Consider the following 13,409-nt stretch of genomic DNA (forward strand, 5'->3'; position numbering starts at 1 on the left):
GCCCTTGGGCATATCGCTCACCTTCACTGGATGTTAATCTCTTCAAATTTCCCCCCGCTCCCCAATCCCCCTGCTCCCCCCCCCCCCCCAAAAAAAAAAAGGCATAGCGGTAAGTGCAATATTGACTATGGAGCCTTATTCTCATATGTAATCTGAAATTGTCCAAAGCAGGTGAAGGGCAAACAGAAGATTTCTTTAATCAAAATCATCCTTACTGTACAGCTACCATTAGAGACACTGAACTGTCTCTAATCAGCTGTTTGAGATAAAAGCTGTTGAGAGGAGAGTGTCAGATATTCCAACGGGGTTTCAAAGTTCTTATTATAACCTCAAAAACTCATAAGGAGTATGTATCACTTTGTGGACTGAGTGGACACCTTTTGTTTAGGAGAAAAGAAGGCATAGAAGAAGAAGAGAAAATAACGTGGAGGAAGAAACCGCTATGGTGGAGAACATACTGAGCCTGCAGCACTATACCTGGGATGCTGAGGGTAACTGACTATTAACAGAAAGTAAAGGTGAAAATAAAGTTGTGGGAGGTATTTCTGGGGAAGAAGAAATCGGGTGGGATGGTACAACCAGCAGTGGGACAGGGTTAGCAAAAAAATGCAATTTGGTGAAAGCAAAAAGCAAAAGCAGGAATGAGTAAAAGAAGGGTGGAGAAGAAATAACAGAGTAACATAAAAAAGGAAACAAAACAGGAAGAGCAGTACAATTTGAGGATTACAAGAAGACATGAAGCACTGGACGTGTAATGACGGAAGTTTTGCAGGGGTAGGGGAGAGAAGAAACTGGAAGGGATGTGAAGAGAGGAAGGTGCTCTGAGGGCACTGGTGTCTCTGCATCGCATCTGCAGAAGAGCAGGGCTCTCTGAGAGTTTTGCAGTGATTTCTCTGGGACCATTTTTTAATACAAGTATGACACGGTCATCTCCAGTGTCATTCCTCTTCTTCTGGTCAGGCAGAGATGAGAAAGCAGGATCATTAGGAGGAGCAAGGATGCATAAGACAAAGTTCAAAGGTCCCACTGAAAGAGTAGGACTGGATATCTGTGTCACTGGAGCCGTTTGACATGCTCTTAAATGGGTGAGAATACTGTAGAATTGGCTCAACTATTTCTGTTTATTTGATGCCTTTGGGGGGGAAACAAGGTTTTCAGACTCTTTCAGATTTGAATGCCTTAGCCCCAAGTGAAATCTTTTCCACATTCTGGGTAAAGCTCTGGCCAATATCTTTAAGGACTGAGTGGCTCCTTCCTTATCCAGTCTGTCCACAATAGCCACACAGTCCAATAGAGTAGTCGAAATCCTCTATCACTCCAACATAGAAATTGGCAAGAAAGGTGTTTGGTTTTTTTCTGCCCTAGCCCAGGTTTTGAAGGCTTAAGATGTTTTTATCCTTGACTGAAGACATTTTGGCTATTGGTGGACTTTCCCAAGTTATATAAAATTTAATTTGCAATGTAAGTTACCATAATACATAAACAGCAGCCAAACTGAAAAGTCAAAATAATTTTTGCTCGATACAATTTTGCTCAATACTTATATGTACTGCTTGCTTGGAAAGGTGCTTCACTGGGAGAACAGAAAATGTAGTGGGCATGTATGAGCTCCTACAGATTCTCTCATGCCAGGAAAGAGGAATAAACTCAGTTTTAATATGCACCAACAGAAAAATGTGCTTTTTACTTCCATTTGGCAAACATATTGTAAATACTTTCTGATCTTAATGATTCCTAGTTTTTATTTTCATTATAAATGATCCAGCCACCAAGCCAGGAAACATGAAATTGCAACTTTACCATTAACTGGTTTAGTGGTGGACTTGGTAATGTTAGGTTAATGGTTGGACTGGATGATCTTAAAGGTCTTTTCCAACCTAAACGATTCTATGATTCTACTATGACATAAAATCCTAGTGAAGACAAGAAAGAGAGCTTGCCATTTTCACAGGCTGGCAAAAAAAACTTTTTGTGAATATGGCTGGTTTACCTCAATCTTGTAGAATACCAGAGAAGCTAAGGTCTTATCCCAAACAAGTCATATTTTATGTAACACAAAATAAAAATAAACATTTTCCTAGAGCTGAAAATAATTTAACTTGTGATAACTCATCATGGATTTGCACAGCTTCACACAGAAGAAAAGAGCACTAATAATTTGTTTCCCCACTTGGAACATTTTCTGTCCTGGTCACAGAAGAGAGCTAGTACCACTTAGTAAGCAAATTTGTATTAAGAGCAATTGCTGGGAATGCTTACCTTGCATTTTTGAAAATATACTGATTTCCATCCACAATAAACCCCATTTTAAGCTATATATGCCCACCTAATGTATTTTTTGTAGCTCAGATGACGTGTGTATGTTTTGTAGTATTTAATTTAAAATATTCTTGCTCTAATGTTGGGAAGAAGACTTAATTATAGAAGGAACCCTTCAGTGCAAGAGTTCAGGTGCTGCTTCATTGTTCATTTAAAGAAGGGATTCAACTACTGGCTGCTGTAGAAGGAACACTAAAATACTGAGCTGCTTAGAAAAAAATTGAACCACCTACAAAGGGGTATTTACTTGTGTGAAAAAAAAAAATTCTGGCAATTTACAAAGAAACATATTGATGAGTCAGAACAAAAGTTTATTTTAAAATGGCTCTCAAAAATTTAACACTCTGCATCAGAATATTTTAGCTCTAAAATGATTTTAATATGAAATCCCACCAAAAAAAAAAAAAAAAAAGAAAAATCAACCATCACGCTAAGTCACTGAATTATTGCCTACTGGGTAAGAACTAATACTTCTTCCTTCCCAGACACCTCAGTGGTTAAAGATAATTTTTCTGCCCCTCTTTGTAAGTGATGACAGTATTGGACAGTGACTTTCCAGTGGAGCATTTTCAAGAACAACCATCGTAATTACACAGCTTTGGAGCTATCCTCACCCTTTTATGTCATTTTATAACAAAACAACTTACACAGAGCCTTGCTTCCTGTTTTTAATATGTCCACACAGAAAAAGAGAGATTTGGTGGTTTGATAAGTCTAAGTTATCACAGATTTAGTTAGCATTCACAGTGGTGTCATAGTGCTCTACTGCTGTCTTTAAGAATGATAGCAACATGGTGATAGCAGAGACCTCAGCGCAGAAGGAGAATCCCAGAGTCTTGAGTGTGCTTGTACAGGTCATGCTAGGTGGAGTCAGTCATGGCTTCTCTACTCCTGCTACTCCTGCTGACCAGATTAAAGCTAGCATAACTAGCCACTGCTTATTCCTACTGCAATCACACCTTCATTCACTGTACAAGGAGAGACCCAAAGGCTCTAGCTTAAAAAATAATTACTTCTGCAATTCATAGTAACAAAAGTGATTAGCTCATGTGTCAAGGTGAATTATCTGCAAAGAAAAAAAAAAAAAGCCAACATCATAAAATTAGTAATAATAGTATGAAATTAGGAAGTAATAATGTGAAGGACATTTAAAACAAGGCTAGAAGAGGCAGTAAAAATTCCTTAAACAAACTACCACTGTCTGTTCTACTTCAAGAATTTTCTATGTTGGGACCCACTGTGTCTATTACAACCCTAAAATTTACAAAGGAATACTAATATACTCAAAATCAAATGACTATTTATAAAAATTGAAGGGAATCAAAGCTATTGAAACACAAATAACACGTTAGAAGTTGAGAATATGTTTGAGTTTCCACAGAAATGGATCTTTTTTGGAACATATAAGCTTATAGGCGAGATTATCTTTAAAAAACTTACAGTGTGCATACTTTGAGAAAAGGAAGACTTTTTAAGAATTTTTATGATTTATTAGCTAGTTTGTAAACACTGTAATGAAAATGTATCTAGTGAGATGTTTTGTGAGTTTTATCAATCTTTGTTACAAGTGATTAGATTTTTCAGAATAACATACATGATTCACATGTTCTATAATTAAATGACTTCCATTAGTTAAATGAAATTTTGTACATAAATTGAATTTGAGAAATTATGAGTCAATTGTAATGAAACAGTTATTAATAACTACTGCACTAAGTGGTTACAATCACCAGATTCAGGTAACTTAAAAGTGAATCTTTTGAGATATGAGCAGTACCTTAACAAAATATTGTCTTCTCTTGTAACTGACGTGGATGGAAGCATTTTGTTAGAGTGAGTCAGTAGCACGAGACAGACTCAACTTGTTTGCCCAGCAGTTTCATTTGCCCACCTGGCACTGCTCTTTAAATTATCTGCTTACAGGGCCATTGGCACATTCAAGACTCCCCTGTGGGGTTGTTCTTTCCCAGAAAGTAGCACAGCTGGGCAAAAGTAGAAAGACCCAAAAGGGGTCAACATTAAAAAATAGAGGTTTTTCATACTAGCCGTTCCTAACAGTACTAATTTTGCAACATTGTCTCCCAGAACAAATAGTATAATGAAAAATGAAGCCCAGAGGTAGCTGATTTGGCTGATTTGCACTGGCGCAGTGTCACAACTACTTTTTTAACTGGCCAATATACTCCAGATGCTCTGTTGAGGAGGAGATTTGGAGATCCAAAATCATCCTTTAAGGCACTGCTTGTTTCCAAGACCACTGGCTCCCAAACTAAGGTGTGAGGTGTAAATTTTGTTGTGATCTCAGAGAAAAATTCAATTTCAAAAGAAGGTCTTGCAACCAGAAATTGGAAGATGCAGCTGGATCTGCAAAAAGAATTGAAACCACAAGGCAATGTTTTCAGAAACTGCTTCCTTACACTGTAGGGCACCTCTCACTGTCACTATCATGATCTCACTGTGCTCCTTGGGTTTTCATCCTCATTGAAACCGTTTAACTGTGTACTCGTTCTGTGTATTTGGGAAAGGTACTCTAGAAGTTTTCCTCCCATATATTTTTTACTGCCTTGCCCACAGTTCCCACAGTCTTACATTCACCTACATAATTGGTGAATTGGGTGTTGGTCTCTTCTCCCAAGTTGTTAGCAATAGGATGAGAGGAAATGGCCTCAAGCAGCATCAGGGGAAGTTTAGATTGGATATTAGGAGAAATTTCTTCATGGAAAGATTGGTCAAGCATTGGAATGGAGTGGTCAATGCTTGGAACAGGCTGCCCAGAGAGGTGGTGGAGTCGCCACCCCTGGAGGTGTTAAAAAAATGGGTAAACGTGGCACTTTGGGGCATGGTTTAGTGGGCATGGTGGTCTTGGGTTAATGGTTGAACTGCTGATCTTAGAGGTCCTTTCCAACCTTAATGATTCCTAGTTTTTGCTTTCATTAAAAAATAATCCATCCACCAAGCCAGGAAACATGAAATTATTACTCTACCCTTAATTGGTTTAGTGTTGGACTTGGTAGTGTTAGGTTAATGGTTGGACTGGATGATCTTAAAGGTCTTTTACAACCTAAATGATTCTATGACCACAGTCCACTATATTGCCAAGATTAAAAATGGTCTGTAGAGGGCTATCTGGTGAAAGGTTGGTGTCTTCCCCACTTCCCTGCATCCCCAAATACAAAGATACCAATGTGCTGAGAGAAAGGTCCCTCCCTACAGTCAAAAGCCCATACAGACCCTCAGCAGAGGCCCTCACTCAAAAGCAGCAATAGTGTGTTGACGTGGGAAAGGAGGAACTTATTTAGCCTTTTGTTCACTAATCTTGATCAAGCCAATAACAATCTTTTCTTCCCTCAGAAAAGGAGTGACTTTGGGGCTACCCTGAAGAGCCTTTGATTGCTGTGGAACCACCCAGAACAACTTTCAACACCTGGTTGTAATCCACTGACTGCAGCAGGTAGGTTTGCAAAGAAAAAGAAAGTCACTATTCATTTGTTTCCAGACTTAAAGGGGAGCTTTTCTTTTACATTTTACTCTCTGCAAGGAGAGGGTTCCTGCTGCAGTAGTGAGCTTTGCAGGCTCGCAAAACCCGTGCGTGTGTTGAAAGCCCTTGCAGGGATGGCAGTGGTACCCGAGCAGAGGGAACCTGAGCATCTGTCTCTCCCTCCTGTTGCTGCTGCAGCCAGGCATGCACTGATTTATTCAAATTACGGCAGACTATCAGCAGTGAGCCACTAATGGGATAATTTGCGTTTCCCTTCATTCACCTGATGTTTGTAGCAGGAGCAAGCAAAGAGACAACGCAGTGAAAATGAAATGAAAAAAAGAAAAGAAAAGCAGAGGAGAAGCAGGAAAACAAAATGAAAAGTGAAATCGTGACTGTGGAACAGACAGATTGCTCTAGTACGTGTACCAAAACTTCTGGTATATTTGCTGGGCTTCTGAGAGTAACAGAATGGTATGTTGTTTCTAATGCAAACATCGTTCTGAGGTTGTTCGTTTTCATATTTAGTCATATCACAGCAAAGCTAAGGGGGTGTCAATCATGCTCGGTACATCTGACTGGGAGAGAGCTCCCTTCACAGCTGCATCTGGCAGAATACGCTCCTTATTTATTATATTTTTAGTAAGGCATGCTATCTTGTTCGTGTGTGAGAAACTGTAATGCATCTTTCACATTTAAAGTGCCCTCTGAAGCTTTCTGCCTCGCAACCTCCTGCCTACTTTCACTGTTACCACTAAATTTTTTATATTGTCTTGAGCATCTCTGAAAGAATTGCAAATTCCAGATAGAACATGATTAATTTAGCACTGTCGTCTCCTACAATATAGTGTACAGCCGTCCATCCTTCTTCAGCGCAGCTACATCTTATCTCAGCTCTTAGTGAAAAAACTAAATTAAGGCAAAGGCTGAAGTCACTCATGTGTACTACTTTTAAAATTAATTTTTGCTGACAGAATCACGGAGTCGAAAGCATGTAGTTGCGTTATGAAAGCCAGAACAGAGATTAAATTATATGTGTATTTTTGTTATTCTAGGAAAGAGAGTCTTTTCCTCCTTCTACATTAGTCATTTTCCCAAAGGACTCTACATTCTTCCTTATTTGGGGAGTAGAAGTCGAAACATCAGTCTTCTTTCCATTTGCTAAGATTTTCTGCTGCTTATTGCATTTAACTCCTTATACTCGCTATCTTCTTTATAGGATGCGAGTGAAGTTTTATGATGGGCAATTTGGGTGAGGGAAATGACAGACAATTTGGAGACACTAACATTTTTTGCAGTGTGTCTCATTTTCAACAAATGATTTAATTTGAGAGGAATCTTCCTTGGTTTCTAAAAGCTTAAAATGGTTCAGTTCCATGCCCTTGAAACAATTCTTCACCCTAAAATTTGTTTTTATTTTAACTTTAAAACTTGTAAAATGTTCAGAATTGAATTTTTTTTTTTTTAAACTAAGCTTTACATTTTTTCAACTTTTTGACTATCTGGGAATACAATACTTCTCTCTTAGCTTGACCTATAGTAAGTTTTTCATTGTAGTTTTTAAAACTCTGGCAACCCCCAAATTGGTATTTGTTCGGTTTCTTCTCTTTTTCTCTCCCTGGTATTATCAGGAGCTGCTTTTCACCTCTGTGATGCAGAGGTGAAACTGAAGGAAGAACAGTGGGGAAATTGTTTTCTATGCTGGAGCTGCTTGCCCAAACCTACATATCACTATTCAAGCTGGTGTGAAGTGCAGCAGAGGCATGTTCTGCCATTCCTTGTTTACCGCTCTCTGAAGCAGGGTGAACTATGTTCACTATTTTCCAGATTACCGGTGAGGTTTAGTTGATGCTTCTGAATCAGATCAAAGATGAAGAGAACAAGCTCACCAGCAGTCTTGCTCATCCAGCATTCCCTTTTAACGTGACTAACGTTAGGCAATAGTCTGACTTTTCTCACAGTGACCATACAGCAAGCCTTTACAACATGAAGCACGTCTCTTCCGGGATGCTGCGGTGAAAACAGGCCCTTTGAAAACATGTTTGAAAGCAGAGAGTGATGTGCCATCAAGCTGAGCTCCTCACAACACCTGTATCAAAGGGAGCAGTTAGAACAGCAAGATGACAGTGTTGCGATGGCTTAACATAACCGCATGGACTCCCCACGCTGCAATTGCACTTGTCAAGGGACATTAAAAATTGTATCTAGAGGTACCCCAGTATATGAGACACTACGTGCAACTACTGCAGAAAAGGACTTTTAGGAAAAAGTAAGGATTTTGATGAATAAGAGTAGCATTCTATATAAGATCTAGAAACCTAGTTATAAACTAGGATTTATAATGGATCACAAACTAAACATGCCTGAAAATATAACACTTTCAGACAGGCAAATTTCACAATGTGATATATCAATAGGAACATAGCTTTCAAGACACATGAATACGTCCTTCTAGTCTTGACAGCCTTGACAAAGTCTCCACTGTAAGCTTTGTCCTGTTCTGGGTACTGTATTTCAAGGCAGATGCAAGAAGTCCAGTGAGTTACAGGAATGATGAGGGATTTAGAAAGCTTTTGACTTTTAAAATTGGGATTGTTTAGTCTAAAGAACAGTAGTTCAAGTGGGAATATGGTACAAATTTCCAATCACATAAATTTTATTCTCATAAATTTCTTTCCAAAGAGGAAAAAAAAAACACCTTTTTTCACATTCATGTGAACCAGGAAAAGAAGGAATGCACTGAATTTAGGAAAAATAGAGTCATGTTGGATAACAAAAGAAACTTTTAATAGTGAGGGATTTTGAAGCACTGGGATAGTCTGAGTGTATCAATTAAGGATTATTTCTCATAGTAGAGCATGTTAGAGAAAAAGTGATCAGCAGTGATGTGAACAGAGCTGATCTTGTACAGCAATAGTACAATGGACAAGATAAACTCTCTACAACCTTTTTCTATCTACTTTTTATTATCTTACACCAGTCCACAAGACAGACTGTGAAAATTAGGTGTTAGGGTTTAATATCACTTAGTACCTCTTCCAATAGGTACATGAACAGGTCAAAGGTGACTGGAAAAAGTCTACTGACAGAAAGCTTATAATGGTATTTTGGATGAGATTTTTTTGCACTTCGTTCTAAAATGCACATCAACTTCTAATGCCTGCATCTAATGGATAAAAACATTATCCATGGATAATGGATGGATAAAAAAACTTCCCCAAGAAAGGAAGTTTTTGCCATATATTTGAGCAATAAGACATTAGGTAGGACATGCAGAGGAGAACAGATCAGTAACAAAGGCCTCCGTTTTTTTTAGGAAGCTTTCAACAAAGAATCCAGGTAGCTTGAAGTAACCAAAAGACTAAAAGCCCTGTTCTGTTTAAGTGCTTTTCTGGTAGATGTCCATCCCTGCACAGCTGCTTGGCTTCTGCTGAAGGCCATGCATGGATGTCTTCCAGACTTAGACACAAAGGAAAGAAACAGCTTGAGCCAGAACATATACCAGGTATAAAACCTTGTATTGTGTAGATAAGGGGCAAGAGGTGCACAGCTTACATGTTGATCTCTGTGACAACTGCAATATATTGGGAATACACAGAAATCAAAACAGAAGGCAGAAGGACATTTTGAAAGAAGGCTGGATTTTTTACTAATTAACCTTTGGGAATTCCCTGAATGACAGTTCCTTTTTGAGAGCTAAGGTCTCAGTGGAAGACTGAAAACACTGGTTGTAGGGAAAGCTCACTGAAATAAACAGAACATCAGGGCTCTCACTGAAGTACTTCCATTAAAAGTATGATTGGAAACTATAGCTTTTTCTTGTGGCTTTTTTTTTTCTTCTATTAACCATTATCCACAAAAATATATTGGGTTGTTTTGTAATAATTTTACCGTTTTGCCAAGATACCAACATGAGCCTCACTCTCATCTTCAGATGCAGTGAAGTCATAATTAAAAAAAAAAATCATCTCAGTTTCTTATTAGCTCATCAGGCCATACTTTATATCTACTTGATTAAGACTCAGAGGGGTGATCAAGTAAGTTGCCTATGGAAAGAGATTTGGCATTGTAGTTAGGATTTAGGAGATCTGTTTCAGTTCTTAATTTTACCTCCAAATTGACAGTAAGACTTTTAGAAGTACATAATGAAACTTAAGGGTCCACACTTAACTTTCACGTGCCTGAGGGGTCATTTTTCGTGAGGAAACAGATGTGCGTAATTATTCAGAATAACTGTGTTTCTGCAGTGATTATAATTTCCATCTAGGATGTGTAACTATTGGGAAAAGCAGAAGAGATTTAAAAAATGAAATCATAGCAAAATTAATGGGATAAGTGTGAATGACAGGTTTTTTTAGTCTGCCAAATAAGTGGAAAAGAAGAGATTCAAGGAAATGAAAACCCTTTTATTTTTCTTCAGGCTAAAAAACAAAACCAAGACATTTCCTTTCAGGTAGACTTGAAAAGATTTTTGACTGAAAAGATTCAAATTAAGAAACCAAAATATTTCATCCTAAAAACACTGAAATGAAAACTTCTCACTCCGTAATTTATTTACTGACTGCCTCATTTTTCTATTTATTTGCATCACAGCTATTTGCCAATCTCACAGGGAGCTATGCTGTGTATTAAACTACATTTTTTTGCTGGTGTTCTACAAAACCACAGATTAAGGTAACTTATTCTTAAATAACTGACCATATATTTGTTAACACTAATGTGCACAGTTTTCATTACCTCACAAAAAACCTTTGTCCATCAATTTCTTTGCAAAGACTAGCTTTAAATGTAGCTCCCCTGAAAGTTAATAAGACTTAAAGAGTCTGTCACTTCATCATTTTAGTAAATTGCCCTCCCATCTCCTACTCCTACACATATGTGTGTGTACAGATTTCTTTATACTGCAAGCATTATAAATAAATTAATATTAAAGCAGCATTATGAAAAAACAAAAATATTCTGAGATTCAACTATCATATATTTGAGCTTTAAAAGGAATGAAACACACAAATGAGAGGAAACTGCTACCACAAGCACCTCAGTATTAACTTCTAGGGTGCCAGATCATTTTTAAATAGCTTTCTACAACCCCCTGCCATGTTCCCATTCTTCTCCCCGGGTAAACAACTACACAAGAGAAATAGCAGCAGTTTACCCACTGAGTTTGTGATTTCACGAACTCTAAAGAAAATATTATAAATGACAAATTGTCTAGAGTGAATTAAGAGTAGTATTTGCACATTTTTCTGCTTGGCTGAGCTCATATTGTTTCTTTGGGAATAAGCTATCAGTTTTTAACATTTCTTTTGCCTTATTCCCCTAGCACAGCATCACTTGCCTTTTACATTTTCTGCTGTTTTATGTCCATGAGAAAGAGGTGTAAGTTAATTTTTCTCTTGGGATAGAGTTGTGTAAGAAGCAAAATTTCCAAACGTCCAATTAATGGCTGGAGGCAACCAAAGGATCCTCTTTGTCCCACGATTAAAGGACTGTTGCATGCTGAGCGATGATTTCAGGGTCTTGGAGTCTGCACATGAAGCCTATCGTTTAAAATATTGGTACCAAACAGGTTGGTTGAAAGAGAAAGGCCTGCACAACTTCCTCACTCTTCACTTTTACCCATGAAGAGATTCTTCACTGTCTGCAGAAAAGCAGGGCGCCAATTCTTTTACGGTGCTTATCTTCTCCTCTGTAGTGCTGTTACAACATATTGTCCTGTAGCTTGGTAAAAACTGTTTGGTACCTCCTAAATTTCCAGAATTCTTTCACTTATCTTGTCCTTTCCACTAATAATGTTTTTTGGATGACACAGGCACAGAGGAAAATGTGGCATAAACATATGGTTTGGAGGAGGGGGCGTCTCGCCACTGCAGGGTGCGGGGGTGGATTATTCTTGCTTAAGTGCAATATTCTGCAAGGAGCAGGGAATCACATCACTTGGGAAGGCCACAATGCCTTTTCGCTCTCCTGCTTATCCCCTCATATACTTTCCCAAGGTTTTTTCTTTATGGCCAATTCACATGACTAGTGCAGCAAGGCGTGAGTTATTTCACAAGTTCCTTCTGTCTGTATATCTTTTGTTTCCCATGGGGGATACAAAGGGGCCACAGTTTTTTGGCCTCTTCCCCCATTCAGTGAGTCTGCTCACACACCAGCAAAAGTACCCAGCATTTTCAGGCCCAGGGTAGGCGGCAGAGATATTAAGGCAGAGCCACACCAGGTCTCAGCATATTTCTAGCACAGCAAAGTGTCAGAGGAGGACTTTTTTGGTTGAATTTCAATCACAGGGGCTGTGACTCTCACGCAAGGCACCATCCCTCAGTCTGAGCAACTGGAAAATAGTACATGGAGATTATTTTGCTCAGCTCATATTTTAAAAATGAGCCTGTATGTAATAGCTTTCAACTTGCTGCTGGAGGAAATGCAGGGGCCCTCGGTGGATAGAAAAGAGAAACTAAAACCACAGACTGTAGGCACTGTGCCAAGAGAGGGTGCCCTTGCTCGACATGGGTCCATTATCGTTGCAGCAGGCTCTGAAAGCCCTCATTTCACTCCAAAATGTCAAGTATGGGTTGACTTTAAGGACTTCTTCACTTTGTCCTGTGCTGCAGGAATAGTCTGTGCCTTTTCGCCATCTAGCAGAGGCTGCGAGTGAGAGTGTCAGGACTTTGGCTGATGGTCCTTGTGAGAAGCGTGTGCTAGAATAGCAACCACCTCATTCTCAAATGATGTCTCCTTGTAGGTATGGAGCTACTCCACATTTTATGGCTCAGAAGTCAACTGTGTAACAGGACCTGTTGTGATGACAATATCTAACGCATCCTCTGCACAATCTAGTAAAAAAAAAATTGTGCTTACCATCCAGGCTAATGACAATGCAACGGATGTGTGACAGAAGGTTACACGTAAGAGTTATTATATTTTTATATTATCTGTATGCAAAATGGAGCTTGCCACACACCCACCACAACGAACAGGCATTTCTCTGCAGGCAACCCAGAAACTCCAGAAGCCTTTCAATGCGATATGCAAGAAAAATATGGAAATGTTTATGTGATATTTAAGTTAGTGGGGAGTATAGGGTGGGCACTCGGTGGTTCTCCCTGTGAAGTTGTGCTGAAGGCCAATAAACCCACACTGTATTAAACCTGACAATTTTTATATTAACATATCCTGAAAACTTTTAAGAAAGAAATTAAGAGAAAAATAAGCATATCCCCATCACTTAAAACCAACAGTATAAGGTACTTTCTGTAAGAATGAATGTTTGCTGAAGCACAATGATTAATTTTGCATAGTTATGTGTCTTTTTAAGAGAAAAAGAAACCTGTCTCTCTCGGATGAGCAAAGAAAGCCATTTCTGTAACTGCAGACATGGAATGGTACTTTCAGCACAGATACTACCAGATGTAAAACTGCTTGTGGCACATAGTGGGGGGTTACTGCAGTTATAGTTAATATGGAGTGTTTAATTTGTTTGTATGTTAAAAAGTTTGTGCAATTGAAAGTGCTGTATAGTGACTGATGTGATAATACAACGGAATTTTATTTGTTTAAAATGGTCTGTGGTGAGATGATGGATTTATGCGGAGAGCAAAGTAGAGGTGTCTGT

Source organism: Pelecanus crispus, chromosome 1, assembly GCF_030463565.1.
Source record: "Pelecanus crispus isolate bPelCri1 chromosome 1, bPelCri1.pri, whole genome shotgun sequence".
Lineage (NCBI taxonomy): Eukaryota > Metazoa > Chordata > Aves > Pelecaniformes > Pelecanidae > Pelecanus > Pelecanus crispus.